Genomic DNA, 17,147 nt, shown 5'->3' on the forward strand with positions numbered 1-17,147 from the left:
TCTGCAAGTTCACCAGACCCAGCTGGCAAGCAGCATCCGTCTCCTCGTCATCTCAAATCGTCATCGTGCCGACATCGTGCTTCTTTCGAGGGGAGGATCTTAAGTGAACAAAATTCAAGGTCTTGAGAACCAATAAACGACCTATTGGTATAGAAGGATAGACATTAGAAGTTAAAACTTAAAACGCATTGAAATAAAGAGTAACTTTTGTGAGAGAAAAATTTTGATTAATTTGAAGATAATCGATTACAAAGCAAGGCAACAAGATTAATGTAAAGAGGGCAACAAAAATTCTATTGGCAAGAGAGAGGTACATATGAAAGCTCATAGCGAGAGAAAGCTTTTCTCTTATCTCAATTGAAAGAACAAAATTTGATCCATTTTTTCGCGGCCAAAAAATTAGAGAAAAATTATCATAAAAGAAAATTAAAAATATGACCCAAAGATCACAAAGTTTAGAATAATTTAAAAAATGAAAACTTACAATCTATTCTTCAATGGACCTAAATGCATGTCTTGAGGTCTTTGCATCATCCCACCACATTGCAATTGCTTCATCAAAATTAAACTCATCCAATGGAGGTCCTTCAAGAGAAATTCTCATCAAAGTACGCATGCTCTTAGTAGTAAGAGAATTTCTAAGCTTGGATTTGATTATATTTTGGATACTAAAACCTCGCTCACAAATAACCGTAGTACAACATTGCACCAATGCTATTTGAGAAAGCATTAGTAATGATGCATACTTTTCTCTCAAAGTTTCATTGCTACCAGTGTAGCACCATGTGTTTTTGAAGTTCCACCCCTTCCACTCATTGTATGCTTGATATTTAAAAGTTTGAAATTCCTTTCTCAACAAAAATGGATCAACTAAACGCTCAACAACTTTCCCCCCTTTCAAATTTTTGGTTTGTCCATAAAACTTTATAATCTCCTCAATTGCATCGCCCCCAAAGTTTTTAAGATCCTTTCAAATATCTTTTGTAGCAGGATAACAACAAGGGGACAAAAGTTTAAAATGGCTCAAAATAGAAGTATCCTCAAATCTCTCCTTCAAATTCTCAATGATATGCTTTGTGAAAGTCTTTTGAAAAGCTATCGCATTTTCAAGGTCAAAGTCACTTTTATCTCTAGTAAGTTGAATGCTTCTAAAGTTTGAGCCTCTCATAGAAGACCTCAATTCATAAAAAATTCCTTTGGATGGCCCATAATTGAGAATTATGGGATATCCATAGCTATCTAACTGTAAGGCATTAAGATCAAGGCTAGGTATCATCACAAATTCAGTCTCCATGGCTATTATCTCGGCATCCACTATCCCAGAGATAGCAGTCACATCAATATAATTACATTGAAAGAGCTTACTAAGACTTGTCAAATGAGAAAATAAATCACCCAAGTAATGTGCAACATACACAAAGGCAAATGAAGATATTTTCTCAAAAATACTTGGTTTTTCTTTTTTAAAGTACTCAAGCAATTCACAAAATTTCAAGAGCACTTTATGTCTACTCAACCATCGGATTGTGTGTATACCCTCTATCTTAAGAAAAGGTAAGTCAAATTCATCTTGCAAATATTTTAACTTTTCTAAGCGAGCCACACTTCTTCTAAAACAAGTAGCCACTTCATTCAATGTTGCATCAACATACATCACAAATGGAAAATCACTTATGGTGTTACTAGCACATAAATTAGTGCGGTGAGCTACACAATGCATGGAAGTCAAAAAAGGATATGCATCTTTAAATTGTGTGGCTACCCCTATTTTTTTCCCAACCATAACGGATGCTCCATCCGAACCAAAGCTTACTAACTTCTTTTCATGCAAGCCAAAATCTACCAACAATTTTTTCAATGAGGCAAACAATCCAAGAGCTGTTCGGTCATCTACCTCTAAAAGGTCAAGAAATGATATTTTTGGCTCATTTTCTTTTATATAAGAAACATATACAATCAAATGTTCCTCTATAGAAATGTCTGTTGATTCATCTACCATGATGCCAAAGAATGGAGATTGACGAACATGTGTCATATACTCTACTTCAAGACCCTTTCCAATGTAGTGCACAAACGAAGCACATGCTTTATCATTTTTATACATGTTTTTGGGGATGTTTGGAGTGTTACATTCTCTAAGCAATTCAAGTGTGGGAACATATTTGGTGTATGCAAGGTCATTTTTGGCAACAAAATAAGAAACTGGAAATAAATTTTTCATGCTATCTCCAATGTCTTCAAAATGTTTAGTAACACCAACTTCAAAACTTTTCTTCCCACTATGCAATGCCCATGGAAGTGCTTTGTGTCTCTTTGATTCCCCATGATTCACTAAGGCACTATGTTGTATATTAATTGCCCCATCGTCCCAAATTCACTTTTACAATGTTTGTCATTTTTACAAAAAGAACAAAACATCTTCCGTGCACCCTATCAAACTCAACCCACTCAAATTCAAATTTCCATTTATCATTCCACAAAGTTCGAGCTTTTTTACGCCTGTTGGCTTCCTCTATACCAACATTTTCAACCTCTACATCATCCACATCATTATCATCAAGCACAAGTTCAATTTTTCTTTTTCGTTTTTCACTGCTTATGTTAACTTGCTTTGAAAATCCAAGCATAGCAAGCAAAGATTTTTGCTTAGAGGAATTTGAGCCATAAGAAAACCTTACAAGAGAATTCGTTTGATGTGGTAGCTCCTAAATTGAAAGATAATCCGAAAGATCTTACACCTTTAGCTTCGTGTGCGAACACATATGAATTAGTTTGAAAATCAGCTGCAAGTTTCTTTCTGCATGGAAAGGTTGTCCACAAGATAAAATTACGATTCATAAACTTCTAAAAATATATGAGTACACGTTGCTACATTGCTGAAGAAAACTTGAAAGTGATTGAAAGCAAAAAAACCTGGAATATTGACTAGATACACATTAGGCTCCTCTCTCTCTCTCTCTCTCTCTCTCTCTCTCTCTCTCTCTCTCTCTCTCTCTCTCTCACTCATTGGGAGCCTTTATTTGTGCATTTTTAGCACTCGACAGTCTGTGCGTTTTCAACATGCACGAGTTCCAGCTTCGATCTGTCTCTTTCTGGCCATCATTCGCCATGCCCTGTTTTGCACTACCACATCCAACTATAGCTTTGTGGACATGCACCACTTGCATACTTTGTCTGCGATTTCTCTCACTGGCCACGTTAATTACACTACAAGGTCATTACGAAGGTAGCAGGGAATTAGGATGCTCTCTCTCTCTCTCTCTCTCTCTCTCTCTCTCTCTCTCTCTCTCTCTCTCTCTCACACACACACACACACACACACACACACACACACACACACAGCCCACAACTATGGAGTTTACCTGCTATGGACATATGATTCACTTAAATATTTTATTCAAATAAAATCTTAGAAGACTACAATCGATTGAAAAGACTACAATGGATTGGGAGAGACAGAGAGAGAAATTGATCTCTGTGTGGATCACTGGATTGACAATTTGATGGATCGCAACCTAAAATCTACAAAGCTAAGCACTTCTTCTAAATCGCGTAGGCAGAGATGGGATGAGGAAAGAAGCTTTCCCCAGTGCTTAGCAGCTTTTGTGTTCTTCCTATCTTTGAGATGATGTGATGAGGAAAGGAATGGCAGAGAGATGTTGTGTTGCTCTTTAGTCAATGCTAAATGGCAAGTGCATATTAAAATGAGGCACCAAGGCTCAAGCTTGCAATTTGCCAGACTCAAGAGGCGGGATGAGAGTAAAAGGGGCGGGATCTTTAAACTATATAGGTGAGGCTTGCAAGTTGCCGCTTAAGGCCTGAGCTAAAATAACGTTTATTTTGAACGTTGGGAGTTGGAACTTGGGCTAATTAAAGTATGAATAAAATTTTGACAACTTGGTCGAACTGATTGGTGCACATAGGATTCGTGTTTTATCACATAACGAGTCATGAGAGTGATCAGTCATAACACATAACATACATACACAAACACACACACACACACACACACACATATATATATAATATATAAACCTCATACTTATTTATTTGCCCTTAAAAGAATGTTACTCTTGTATTTTGTAAAGGTGGTTACCTTTTCTCGGACACCTTACAGTTCAAAAACCTTAGGGGTCCCTTTTCCCTTAGGTTTCCAAAACCTAGAAAAAAAAATCATGAGGTAAATCTCAAAATTTGTAGGTGATATTACACTAAACCTAGGTTTTTTTTTAGCACTGACTCCAACCCCCCACCTCTTGGAGAACCTTCTGTGAGAGAGAGAGAGAGAGAGAGAGAGAGAGAGAGTTCGACGAAGAGACAATCGCACACCTACACGCCTTGACTTTCCTTTTGGCTTAAAACACCCTCACCTCCGTTGATTCTCACTTTTCGCTAATTACTCAAAATCGTCCACACATACTGGTAGGCACTAGAATAAATTCATTTCTTCCAAAATTCCTTGGAATCTTGAAGGTGAATAGGTAAAGATTTGCATACCAGAAATGTAGAGGCCATAATAAACAACTCATAACGTACGAATTTTGGTTGATGGATAATGACAATACACAAGGACGACAATTTCAAGAAATAAATAGACATCGGGAGAAAATAAAGAGCAATACAATTTAATTACAATTCACTCCTCTAGTTGAGCTACCTCAATATCTGATACATTTATTTGACACTCTTGAACTACGTTTTTTATTGACTCTATAGACTCTTTTATGAAGGACTTCAAGGTGCCATTATCATGGCAGTGGACCGCTGTCCAAATCTGCAACATGATTTCTTGTAATCTTTCGAGAATGCCTTCCTCCACTCCCTCCGATGTGTCCTGCATGTCAATGTCCTCCACAATATTCAAATGACCCCCCTCCTCCAGTACGATTTGCAAAAACAAGAAACAACCAAACAAGTTAGGCTCCATTAGCAACAGTCATGAATTCAAAACCTTCAAGACTACTTGTGCCTTGTTGTCAGTAGATGGCATGCCTAGGACGGGTGAAAATCTTGGCCATCGGTAATTAAAAGATATCAGAAGAACATGATAATGGACCTTGTGTATCAAGAATAAGGGGGCGGGATGGTAGGAATGGCTGCCCTGATAGCCGATGTAATTTTGGTCCCTGGATGATGTCATAGCTCAACACGAGCATGACAAGACCTTGTAATTTTTTGGTTGATCAATATAATTTACTCACAATTGTGAGTTTTGCAAAAAAAAAAAGATGCAACAAGCATTCCCTCTATAGTAGGTTGCATTTATATGTCCGTATAACAAAAAATGTACGTATATTTTGATATTATACGCTCTATACCCGTATTATATGTGTATCTCTGAATAAAACTTATTTCGATCGAAATTTATTTTTGCTTTATAAAAAAGGTGCCGTGATAGTTTGTTCGAACTGTCGTGACAGTGGCATCCGAGAGCGAGAGAGAGAGAGAGAGAGAGAGAGAGAGAGAGAGAGAGAGAGAGAGAGAGAGAGCGAGAGCGAGAGAGCAAGTAGTTAGGTGATTACTTCTACTTCTTTTTATGTTTTTTTCTCTCTCTAACGTTGTATTTGCTAGCACTATTGTTGTGAAGCTTTGCTCACACCTAAGTGTTAGTTTGCAGGACCATCGTGTCGCACTGCAAGAGGGGTTTAAGGTCCCGGGGAGGTCACCTAATAAAAATGTAACCTATCGCGTGAGTTCAACAGAAGGGTATTTAAAGTTCTTGAAACTTATAGAAATATATATACAAAAGGGCATTATTTTTTCAGATTTGAAAAAAACTTACAGATTTTAAAAGAAAAGGGTACATTATATTCTGAACAAAATTCATAGATAAGGGGTTTTACAAACATGTCTTTAACGCACGTGATATGGTAGTTTTACACATAGTGAACCCCCCGAGTTTAAGGTTTTTAAATCCTTCGTTCTTGGTTGTTGTGGACCATCGCGTCGCACCGCAAGAAGATTGAATTTAATAGATTCAACGTCTCTATTTGTTGTTGACCACTGTGTTGCACTGTAGGGAGGGGTTTAGGGTTTTAAAATCCTTTGTTCATGGATGTTGCTGACCATCACGTCGCACCGCAAGAAGATTGGATTTAATAGATTCCTCGTCTCTAGTTGTTGTTGACCATCGTGTTTCACTGCAAGGAGGGGTTTAGGGTTTTTAAATTCTTCGTTCTTGGCACTACTGACCATTGTATCGGACTGTAGGAAGATTGGAGTTAATAGATTCTCCATCTCTGGTTGTTGCTGACCGTCATGTCGCACTACAGGGAGGGTAATGGAGTAATGCACATTACAGTGAAGCAATTATTGGGCCAAGTCACTAGAATTTTTGAGAGTATGGTTCATCCTGAATTCAAAGCCAAACCTGAAATCAAAGAGCGAATGCAGTTTGTGGCACAACTACATTCAGAATTAAAGAGCAAGTGTCAGGACAAGGGTAGGACCAGTCCGGGCCAAGGGCCAAGACGGACATGAAGTCAAGGGGGTCCCTATATTTAGAAGGCCAAGGGCCTATATAAGGCATGGCTGGGTGGAGATTAGGATGTCAGTTCCCATGTCCTTTCACTGGTATCAGAGCTTGGGGAAGAGGAGGAGAGCGAGGCGCCGCATGAAGGCATGGAAGCATGGGGCATGGAGGCAAGGTCTCTATCTCGTTTTCTCTCTCGATCTCTCTCTCAGAAGGAGGGGAGGGCTGCATGAAAGCATGCATGAAGCAAGCTTTCATGGCCTCTCTCAAACCCGCTGCCATGGAAAAGACTGATGCGTCGTGTGAAGCCATGCAAGGGAGGTCAAGGCTCGGAGTCGGGCTACGCAGGAAACACCACCAGTGAACATCTCTCGGGCAGGCTCGACCTTCACCAAATCTGTCAAGAGCAAGATCAGTGGACGCGCGCCGGCCTGTGGGTGGTTTTTCGTCACAGTAGCATAGCCTACCGAATTCAGTTCTGCGTGCTACCTTCTCCATCGACATCGTGCAGATCTGCAGCATGCCATAGCTTAATTTAGAAGCTTGGTTTCATATTATGCAACAATTTCTTGTCCATTTACTTGGCCAAGGGCCGTTTCCACCACCTACCTATTGGCCACTTACGTTGGCTTTGGCCGTGGCCCTCCAAGGGAAGCCATGCATGGGGTAGAACAAGGGGAGGCTTGACCATAATTTTATGCATAGCATGCGCAAAAAATTTGCCAGTTGGAGAAAACTCTCGATGGTGATTTTTTCGACCTCTTGAAACCTCTCCATGACAAGATTGACAGCGGACTCCACGGCATGCATGCAGAGCAGTGCTCGGGAAGCAAGGATTTCACTTCGCCATGACGCTAGGGAAACAAGGTTTCTACCTAGCGCATGCCGATTTTTTTAAAAAGGAATCCGACAGACTCCCAGATTCAAGCAGTACCAAGTTTGGTACAAATTTGGTGACACCGGACTCGAGAATTTATGGAGCCCATGGGAGAGATCCAGCATCATGCACAACAAGGTCATGGGTTGGCATCTTGGAGAGGCTTCAAGGTGCATCCGCTAACGCTCCAGGTATCTTTGTTTATGTTTCGCCATTAATTTTTGAAGTCTTTTTACAATCATCTGCACTTTGTTTGGTTTTGTGAATTCTTACTGGTGCAATGGTTGCGGCCCAAGAGATAGGTAGAATTTATCAAGCAAGGATTGAATGATTCTATGGCAACGCTCTTGTTCAAGATGCCCAGAGCTCGGCATGACCGGCGCACACTTTGTGTACCACCACTGGAGCATTGAAGTTGCTCACAAGATTCCAAATTGGTTGCGAATTGGGCAAGGCCCTTGACAACATGAAGTAGAGTAATTATTGAGCAAAGTGCTTGCTAATTCTTGTATGCAATGGAATGAAGGATCACGGTTATCATTCATAGCACTAATCATGTATACGATGCATAATTTGCACATGTTCTACTGTTTTTGCATTACATTTACAATTCTACAAGGTCGATCATGCAATATTTCTGGGAGCACGGCCCCATTGGACATTCACAGCTAGGAGAGAGATGCAACGTTGACCACCATATGAATTTTCACACTGCCAACTTGTCAAGCAAAGGTTGCTTTGATCAAGGAGTATTGGACAATCGCTGACATTGGATAGTTCCGATGTAGCTGATATCTCTCTCACTATCGAGCAATCTTATGATTCTCAATCAGTAGCAAAATTTGGCAAGGCCAATTCTCTATGCAATTTTGACAAGGTAAATCTTTTTCTGCTCGGACATATGTGTATCACCAAGAGCATCTGTTATCTATGATCTTTCAGGTTACATTCTTGTCTCATCCATTTGATGAACATAAGTGAAGCAAGGCTTCTCTTTATGCATCTTGCATTGAGACTCCCCACATTTGGCATATGCTAAGAGCCTACAAACTAGGGAAGGATTTACCAAGCATTGTTATTTCATTACATGCACAAAAGGTGTACATGATACACACGCCAACTCTCTCTCGCACAGCAGCATAGGATACGAGCCTGATGGGGATGAGTTTCTCCATCACGCGTTCAGGAAAACCGGTTACAGCAGGATAACCAGGTTAGACAAATTTTAATTTTTTTTTATTTTGCATGTTTTCAAGTTTACTTTGGAACATGTTGTCTGTCGCGTAAAACACAAAGCTTTGATAATTCGACATGAAGCAAGGCTTCTCCTGCGTGCCATGCTACTACCCATTGCTTTGGCATCAAGGGTTTAGGAAACTGAAGGGCTTACAATTCTGCATGCACGGCATGCTAACCGGGTGGCATGAATTCCACCGATTCATGGATTACGCTTCCGCTATCACACTCGCAACTCTTTCAAGTACATACTAAGTAATGGATCGTTCACTATGCTTGTTGGTTGCCAAGACTAAGTTGTCCTCATACAATCACGACCCCTGCAGGGTAGGGGGGTCAGAATGAGTTTCTTTTTTTCTATTACCTCTTTCGATGAGAGCGTCATACTGGTAAACTATGGAATGCTTATACAATAAGCTACAATTTAGGCATAAGATGCGTAAGAGCACATAGCTTGGGTACACACTCTAAAACATTAAGGAAAATTCCTCAACCCAACATGCTCTTGTTCTCTTTCTCTCTCTCTTTATGGGAATAATGAAAATCTTCTAAAAAGCTTTTGATACATGTTTTGTTTGGGAGTTAACATGAGCCAAGATGCTTTAACTCTCAGCTAGCAATTGGCCAAGATTCCATTCACATTAGTTTTCATCAGTTTATCGATTGAACACTAATTGCCATAAGAGCTAGGAGCCACATACAGGCTGTATAAGAGCCATTGTCAGATTTTGGGAAGGACCCAACTATTGGCATTCCTTGGGTGATTGTTCTTAGGATCGAACAGATTTGCCCAGTGGAGTACACATCGAACATATTGACATTAATGGACAAGCAAGAGTATTGTTATTTCGGAGGATTCGGGTGTCATTTTTTGCACTATATGTTTCTAATGCGATTGAGTTCTTGATACTCTTACACTTACATCAGCTGATCTATACCATGGAGTCTAGAGGCAGCAAACGGTTGAGACAGCATGGCTGTTGACACGAGCTAGGTATCTTACTTGTGTGGATTTCTTGCTCTCTCTATAGCACTACGAAGTGTCTATGGGCATACTGTTTTGGGGTAAGACCCTGCGGGTGATGCTACATCACCCCATAGGCATTGAGGATCACAGTTGATCTCTCCCAGTTATCTTTTCAAGGAAAGAATTCCACAATCTACCATACGCGGTAGCGGACGGACACACTTCTCAAGTTGATTCCAATCATTCTGTACACGGTTGACTATGTTGGTTACCGTTATCTGCTAGTTGAGCAGTTTCTACAAAGAGCCTTACCAAGGGGTTTGACTACGTAGATTTTGATCGAAGAGCTTGGATTGCAAAGGCAACACCTAGGCTTCCCAGTGCAATGCTATTTGTTTTTTCAGGTAGGGGACGTGCTCCTCCCCATTTCAATACGGGTAAGTGAACATTACAGGTAAGAGACTCATATTCTCCAAGTATGCATCTATTGATTTGGTGTTATTCCATTTTTAGTATGCTTTGCTTGGTTTTTCAAGACGTATAAGTACGCTTGAATATTACAGAGTCATGCCACGGGCATGTCGGCACAAAGTATTTTGGGCCAAGTATCCAATCTATCTTTCTGCCTTATGCTGTTACGAACCTACTTGTAGGGCTCAATTTGGCACATGTTGTTACATGGGATACAACATGGTCTAGGAACTCAAGGAGTTTGGTTTGGCCAGTGTGGAGCAATGAATGAGGGTCCCTCTCACTCTTGTCGTAAAGTGTTTAGAGCTACCTCCACACACAAGTATATCTTGTACTTGAAGGATGTTCCTTTTTACACATCCTTACATGAGACATTCCACATGTGGAGAATATGAGTCTCTGGACTGACATTGGCGCCATTATTTCAATTATGTCTCACGACAAAGTCCCTAGGTGCTGGTCACATCTGTTTTCTCGACATTTTTTTAGCACGACGTATCAGGAGCAATTCTGTGGCCAAAAATTGTCGGATACTCAGAATGACTTGTTAAGGTATAAGTACTGCTAAACAACATTACAGATGGTTGTTTATACGAATAGCAAGGCTATAAGTTGTTAAATGAAAAAGTTTCATTGTCTGTACCAAGAAGTGATCAATGTTTCACCTTCTATTATGATTCAGACATTTCAGCAAGGCTTGCAAAAAGATTGCAAAACTGAAAGTGTTTACTTTCTTTTTAGAACTATTTACATTCCTCTTTAATGTGTACTAGACGCATCACATTTGCCATAAGTATTGGCAAGGATCACCATGGATATACAGGTTCGGATCCGTTTTTTGCTAAATGCATGCACACTAGGTGTTATGGGCCCTAGTGTTTAGCAAACGATGATTTGGAACGGCATGCATATTCCTCAAGTTATTGCTTATGAAGCATTTTGCACTCTATGTGCACTATCTCTATGAGATTACTTTTGAGTCTACTAATCACCAATAGAGGTCATGGCTCGTCTTGGGTGTTTGTGGATTTTTTAAAAAGTTAACCACGATGGTTATTTTGCACATTGTTGATTCCTCAACAATGTTATACGCTATTGTGATTTCCCGTTTACTAGTCGACTGGAAAGACTATCTATAAACTGTGGGGGAAACACACCTCAGTACTGTCAGTATCCAAGGGGATTGACAGATTACAAAGTGTACACTTGGGCTACAAGATATGCAAAGTGCGTACATTAGCACCAAGCAAAAAAATTCATAAGCATTTATTGCTCTTTTTGGAGTTTACGCATGTTGCGACTAGGTAGTCTCTTCATGTATAACTCAGGTTCTCAACCTTGAACACTCGTTCGGGGGGGGTTGTTTACTGATGATGAAAATTGGGACCAAGTCAAGGACTTAAAATTGGCTGATGAGTTATGTCAGCAAGTTACTTTCATGGAAAGTGACAAGAGGTACTCTTTTTGGTACATCTTTGTTGTGATAAACTTGTTTACTATGCTCATGAGCATTCTAAATGGAGTCTACACACTACGTTTGGATAGGAACCGGTACCATTAGATGGTTACAAATGGACAACAATGTAGAAAATCAAGATGTTACTCTTGGTTTCATTGAACCTCCTACTGAACCGGGTTCCACTCAAATGAACCGTTGGATCCATGTGGGATGTTACCGTAGAAAACATTAGTGTTCTTATGAAGATACCATCACTTGTGTTTTCGTGGACGAAAACGCTTCTCCAAGGGGGGAGTAATGTCAAGACAAGGGTAGGACCAGTCCGGGCCAAGGGCCAGGACGGACATGCAGTCAAGGGGGTCCCTATATTTAGAAGGCCAAGGGCCTATATAGGGCATGGCTGGGTGGAGATTAGCATCTCAGCTCCCATGTCCTTTCAGCAAGGATAAGGTTGAAGTCTCTTCTAAACATCCTAAGACAGAAGAAGATGTGCCTTCTCCTTCAGGTGCCGAGCCCTTAGCTATACATCTGGATGATACTACGTGTCCTCCTGTCCTACACTTACTTGGGGATCATTCTATCTTTCACCTGCAAGCACCCCAATTAGGTGAAGGACGTTTTGCAAATGTGAAACAAGTTTCAGTGGCCCATCCTTTCTTCAAAGATCTTGTCTATGCGGCAAAGATCTAGGAAGCAAGCTGACTTTACAAATAGTGCTAGAGGAAGCAACTGCTACTACTGTTCAGCATCGTGGCATGATATTGCCCCGTGCTCTTGTTCGTTGTAGCAAAAGGTCCATGTTGATCTTCAATCTTTGCAATGGAGGTGAAGTAGTGTATTCAAGCATGTCATCATGATGGAAGCAAGCCTGCAATCAGAGAGTTTGTTGGACGGATACGCCGCGACGAACGTCAGCATAGCGAGAACTCAGCTAACATATAATGTCAACTGAGGACGAAGCTCGACCCGCAGGCGCGTGGAAGCAAGCAAAGGGTGTCAACCTCTACTCGACCGACTAATGACTACTTCCTACAGAGATATCAACTCTACATGCCATCGGTTTTGTGAATGTCAGAGTCTCATATGATGCTACCGCAAGCCAAAAGCCCATTAGACGTTCTCGAAACGTTACGAAACTTGAGGGATATCCTATCAACACCAATAGGCCACTCTCCCTAAGGTCCGTGACCAAAAAAACCTACTCAATACCCTTCGTGCAGAAAACGCGTAGGATGTCTGGCCGGTTTTTGCAGGTCGACGCTTCCGAAAACTAAAGTGCCTAATGTGTAGCTGTACTCGCTCTGATCGCGTGGATATGCTGAAATGCAAAAACGGACAACAGTTACTCACCGAAACTCCAAAAGTAGCTCGCGGGTGAATCTGCAAAACACAGACGAACACGCGTGATGTAAGCATCAACGCGTAGCTCTCCTCGTGGGCAACACACTGCTGCTCTCCGTTTGCGATTCCGACCACCGTAGCTCCTGTAGCGCACACACACACTCTCTCGCAGTCTCCCAACGACACAGAAGATCCGATTTATTAGAAGTCTCTTTACAAAGCTTTAGGTTTTGGCTTATATACTAAGCCTTAGAAAACCTCATGTCCGACCAAAATGACCTTATTTGTCCCTAGGCTTCTATAGAGCTTAATTACAACACCGTGAGCTGGCTTTGCTCATCCAACAAGCATCTGCGGCCTCAATAAAATTGTTGACTTAAAATATGAAGTTCCCGTAAACATTACAAAAGTGGCCGTAATGGCTCAAAATGATAATAACGGGATATTCGATGATGTCCATGAGCTTGTATCTTCACATTACAGCATCCATCTTCGTCTTCATCACTTCATCAACATCTTTATTTGAAATCTTTAGAGAATCTTTGAGGAATATTTATGGAATCTTTGTGGAAGCGTTGTTGAAAGGTTGACCTTTCAACACTCTCCCCCTCCGAAGTCTTGTCGTCCCCGACAAGACCCTATGTCTGTAGTGGCCTTGGCGAGGCCGTAATGGCTCAAAATGATAATAACAGGATATTCGATGATGTCCATGAGCTTGTATCTTCACATTACAGCATCCATCTTCGTCTTCATCACTTCATCAACATCTTTATTAGAGAATCTTTGAGGAATATTTATGGAATCTTTGTGGAAGCATTGTTGAAAGGTTGACCTTTCAACAGAGTTTAATCACGCATTGACAAAACAAATTTACAAAGAGAAAGAGATTTGGGTGGCTCAAGGAGACCTTAGCACTTTGGCTACGTCCCAAGAGGACGAATCATAACTTCAAGGGGAGCCATTGAATTACAGGCAATGCAGACATCTATGCCCAAATCATTATGTACGTAATACATTGTTTCGAGTTAGTGGAAATGTTAAGGCTTCTACTCCCTTAAAAGTTTCAGATTTGCAACACATTGTCCTCCCGAGAAATATCTTTTCAAGATTTATCCAAGTATATAGATCTCCACCAAATAATAATCAAGTGGCAATTTACTTTGTGCAACAATGCTATTGTTATTATGTATTGCGGCTCAAAGTAGATTGGAATGATCATCCCACTACAAGAGGTGTCGAGGAAGGATGCCTGACCGAGAAGATAATTGCCCGGGAAGCCAATCAAGAAGACCCTCCACAAAAGGGGTTATACATATTTTCCTGAAGAAACCGTAGTCATTGAGCAGCTCGCAACTCAAGACGTGGATTTGGCAAGTTAAGGAGAGACCCCAGCCATGCTACGCGCTCATATAGCAGAGCTAGAAAGAAAGTTGGCATAATACAAGGCAAGATATGGGCCTGTAATCGAAGAAGAGACAGGAAATGCGGGTCCAAGAAATTCATTCGGCAATTCAAAATTTTGTGTATCTGATCTTTTAGGGGATTCAACCCATGATCTAAATTAAATCTCTCAAACAATAATGAGCTATGTTGTATCTTAAATCTCAAGATTTGTAACTAAAACGTCTTTTTGATATGTAAATCTCTATTTGTTGGAAAAAATGAACATGTCGGATGTTGTTGCAATTGTGTAAGTTTTATTCTCTCTCCCTCCCTCTTTTCAAGAATGATAGAAGAAGGTGGAGGGAGAGAGAGAGAGAGAGAGAGAGAGAGAGAGAGAGAGAGAGAGAGAGAGAGAGCTAAACTCCACATAGCTTTCACATTACAAAATTAATTGAGAATATAGTACAAACTTTATAGCTCATCCGTCCCCTCAATCAATGTTGTAGAGGTACCTTTTTCTTGTACATGTAGTGTAGTTGAAGCCATAGCTCTCCCCCTCCGATTGGTTGTTGTAGGGTGAATAGGTTGAGTGAGGTTTGTTGTTGTAGCAAGCCTTTATCTTGGCAGCTCTGTATTGTTTGTTCTTTGGGTGTCATCCTGCATGTGTACCTGTAATCTTGAAGCCTTTTTGAATTGTTTCTGGGCCGCTCCCCTTGGATCCTATAGTCGATGAGCATGTAGTGGTTTGGGGATGTCGTTGGTCTGCTTTTTTGTGTTTTTATAAGAAAAATAAAATAGTAAAAATAAAATGTGGCGTATATTACAAAATGAAGGTCTTGGATACCTGGATAGGACTAAAGGGAAAAACCCAGTGGGGAAAAAAATGCCTTTAGTCACCATTAAATGTGAGGCTAGATGTACTTATGTTTGATGTAACCGAGTTTTGTTGAGTTAAAGTACTTATGGACGTATGGCTACTATTACTGGATATACAGTGGATAAGTGTTAGTAGCTTGAAGTCAGAGTCATTGTTGTTGAGCAAATGCTTATGAAACCTGTTACCACTTCGTCATCGTCATTTTGTTGTGTAAGTGCATGGGTGGAACACAAATCGTGTCAAATGCAAATGTCCAATGATGGGACATTATATATGCTTGCACAGATAGATGCATGGGAAACAATATGTGGTGCGAGAGGAGTTTGAATGGGTGCTTCCTGGAGTGAACGTAGCTAGAGAAGCAAAAAGATATTTGACTTCAAGAGCTGCCGTCACTCGCAAGAAGGGTTTTTGTCGACGAGGTTTTTTCCACTCTCCTCATTGTGTTCATGTGCGTGAGTGTTTTCTGGACTACTCCGCCACTCCACCATTTAAAATAGTAGACTTTGACTCTTATGCTCACCTCTTCCAGCATGAGTGACATGACTTTATGTATGCTCAACTCTCCAGCTTGAGCTTTAATCTAAATATCTAGACTCATAGACCACAAAAAATATTAAGACATGAAGCTTGGGTCTAATGCTTGCTCATTTAGTGGCTCAACTGCCCGACTCTGGACTCTTATGCCATTACTTTTATGGCGACTTGTCTTACTCTCGGGAGCTTTCGACCAAGAACAGGTTTTGAAATTCAAAACTCCCATCCTCGAAGAGAGGATTTGTAAAGGACCATACTGGAAATATTGGTTTCTTTTGCCATACCTAGGTGACCTTGGTTGTCAAAATTTCTTTTTGTTGTTGTTGGTCCCTTGGTTGAGAAGATTGGCTCGCTCCATTCCCTGTAACACTTTGTCTATCATGTCTTGACATTTCTTGAGAGCTAGAGATGACTTCAATCTTCTTCGGTATGTGTTTTTCTTTTGGCACCCATTTGTATCTGCATCGTGTGATTAGCGTGTCTTTGCAGATATCCTTTTCCTTGAGTGTGACATTGTCCTTGATTTTGCCTTCTGTGAAATTGCGATTATTTTCAAGCTGAAGTCGTTTGCTTGAAGAATGTTTACCCGGCATCTTTGGTAGCCAGATTCTTCAATTTCCTTGATAGTAACCTTGTGCTTGAAGAATTGTAGATGGCACTTCCCATGATGTTTTTTATGTCGTATTGAGATGTACAAGAGTGCCATTTTTGGTATTATTTATCGATGAAGTCCTATGTTGGTATGAAGGCCAGTTGGATTTGAAATTTCCTGCATCCCTTTGGCGAGCCTTGTTGGCTGGTCTCCTTTGGCGATATAAATATGATCTTTGTTTCTTTTGGGGACGCGTTTTGAAACCTTTATCCACCACATAAGCCGAGATCTGTGGTTTTGGTAACCAAAGTTTCTTTTGACCCTCATAATAGCCTTGCTCTGCTAAGCTGTAGTGGGAGGCTATCCATCCCATGTGTTTACCTTTCGTCAATCGGCTAGGCTCATTTACCCATATTGGGTCCTTGACCTTGATTTCTTCAGCTTTGATGTAGACCTTTGAAGATTTTTGTCGACGATGATCTCGAAGTGTAGGGTATTTTGGTTGAAAGATTTTCTTTGGAGTCTGTATTTCATGTGGAAGCATGTGGTCAGTTGATGTCGAAGCTCTGTCTTGAACTTTTCGGGGCTGGATTGAAGACTCTGATTTAAGGGGCTGCTTCTGTTGGTAGGACATTTGTGGGTTCACTTTGGCTTTGCCTTTGTCGGTAGCCAATAATCTTGGAGCAGTAGTAGGCTGGATTTCTTGAGAGCTAGTCGTGATGACCATTGTTGAAAATCCAGGTTCTTCTGCCAATGTTTTTGCCCAGTTCTTGGACAAAATCAAATGTGTATTCATTTTGGAGGAATCCACCACTAGGAATTTTTCTTTGATTACCTTTGACCGTAGTTTAAGGGTAGCTTTCGCAATCCCTAAACTTGTGACGGCTATTCCATGTGATATAGGAACCTGTACCTGAATTTCATACAGTTTTGGC

General features: G+C 40.7%; 1 pseudogene; it reads right to left on the reverse strand.

Annotated features, from left to right (window-relative positions):
- Positions 1 to 487: 487 nt before the first annotated feature.
- LOC147425592 (uncharacterized) lies at positions 488 to 2,104 on the reverse strand (annotated as a pseudogene).
- Positions 2,105 to 17,147: the final 15,043 nt, after the last annotated feature.

This window comes from Adiantum capillus-veneris, chromosome 25 (assembly GCF_014529385.1).
Source record: "Adiantum capillus-veneris isolate H3 chromosome 25, ASM1452938v2, whole genome shotgun sequence".
In the NCBI taxonomy this organism is placed as follows: domain Eukaryota; kingdom Viridiplantae; phylum Streptophyta; class Polypodiopsida; order Polypodiales; family Pteridaceae; genus Adiantum; species Adiantum capillus-veneris.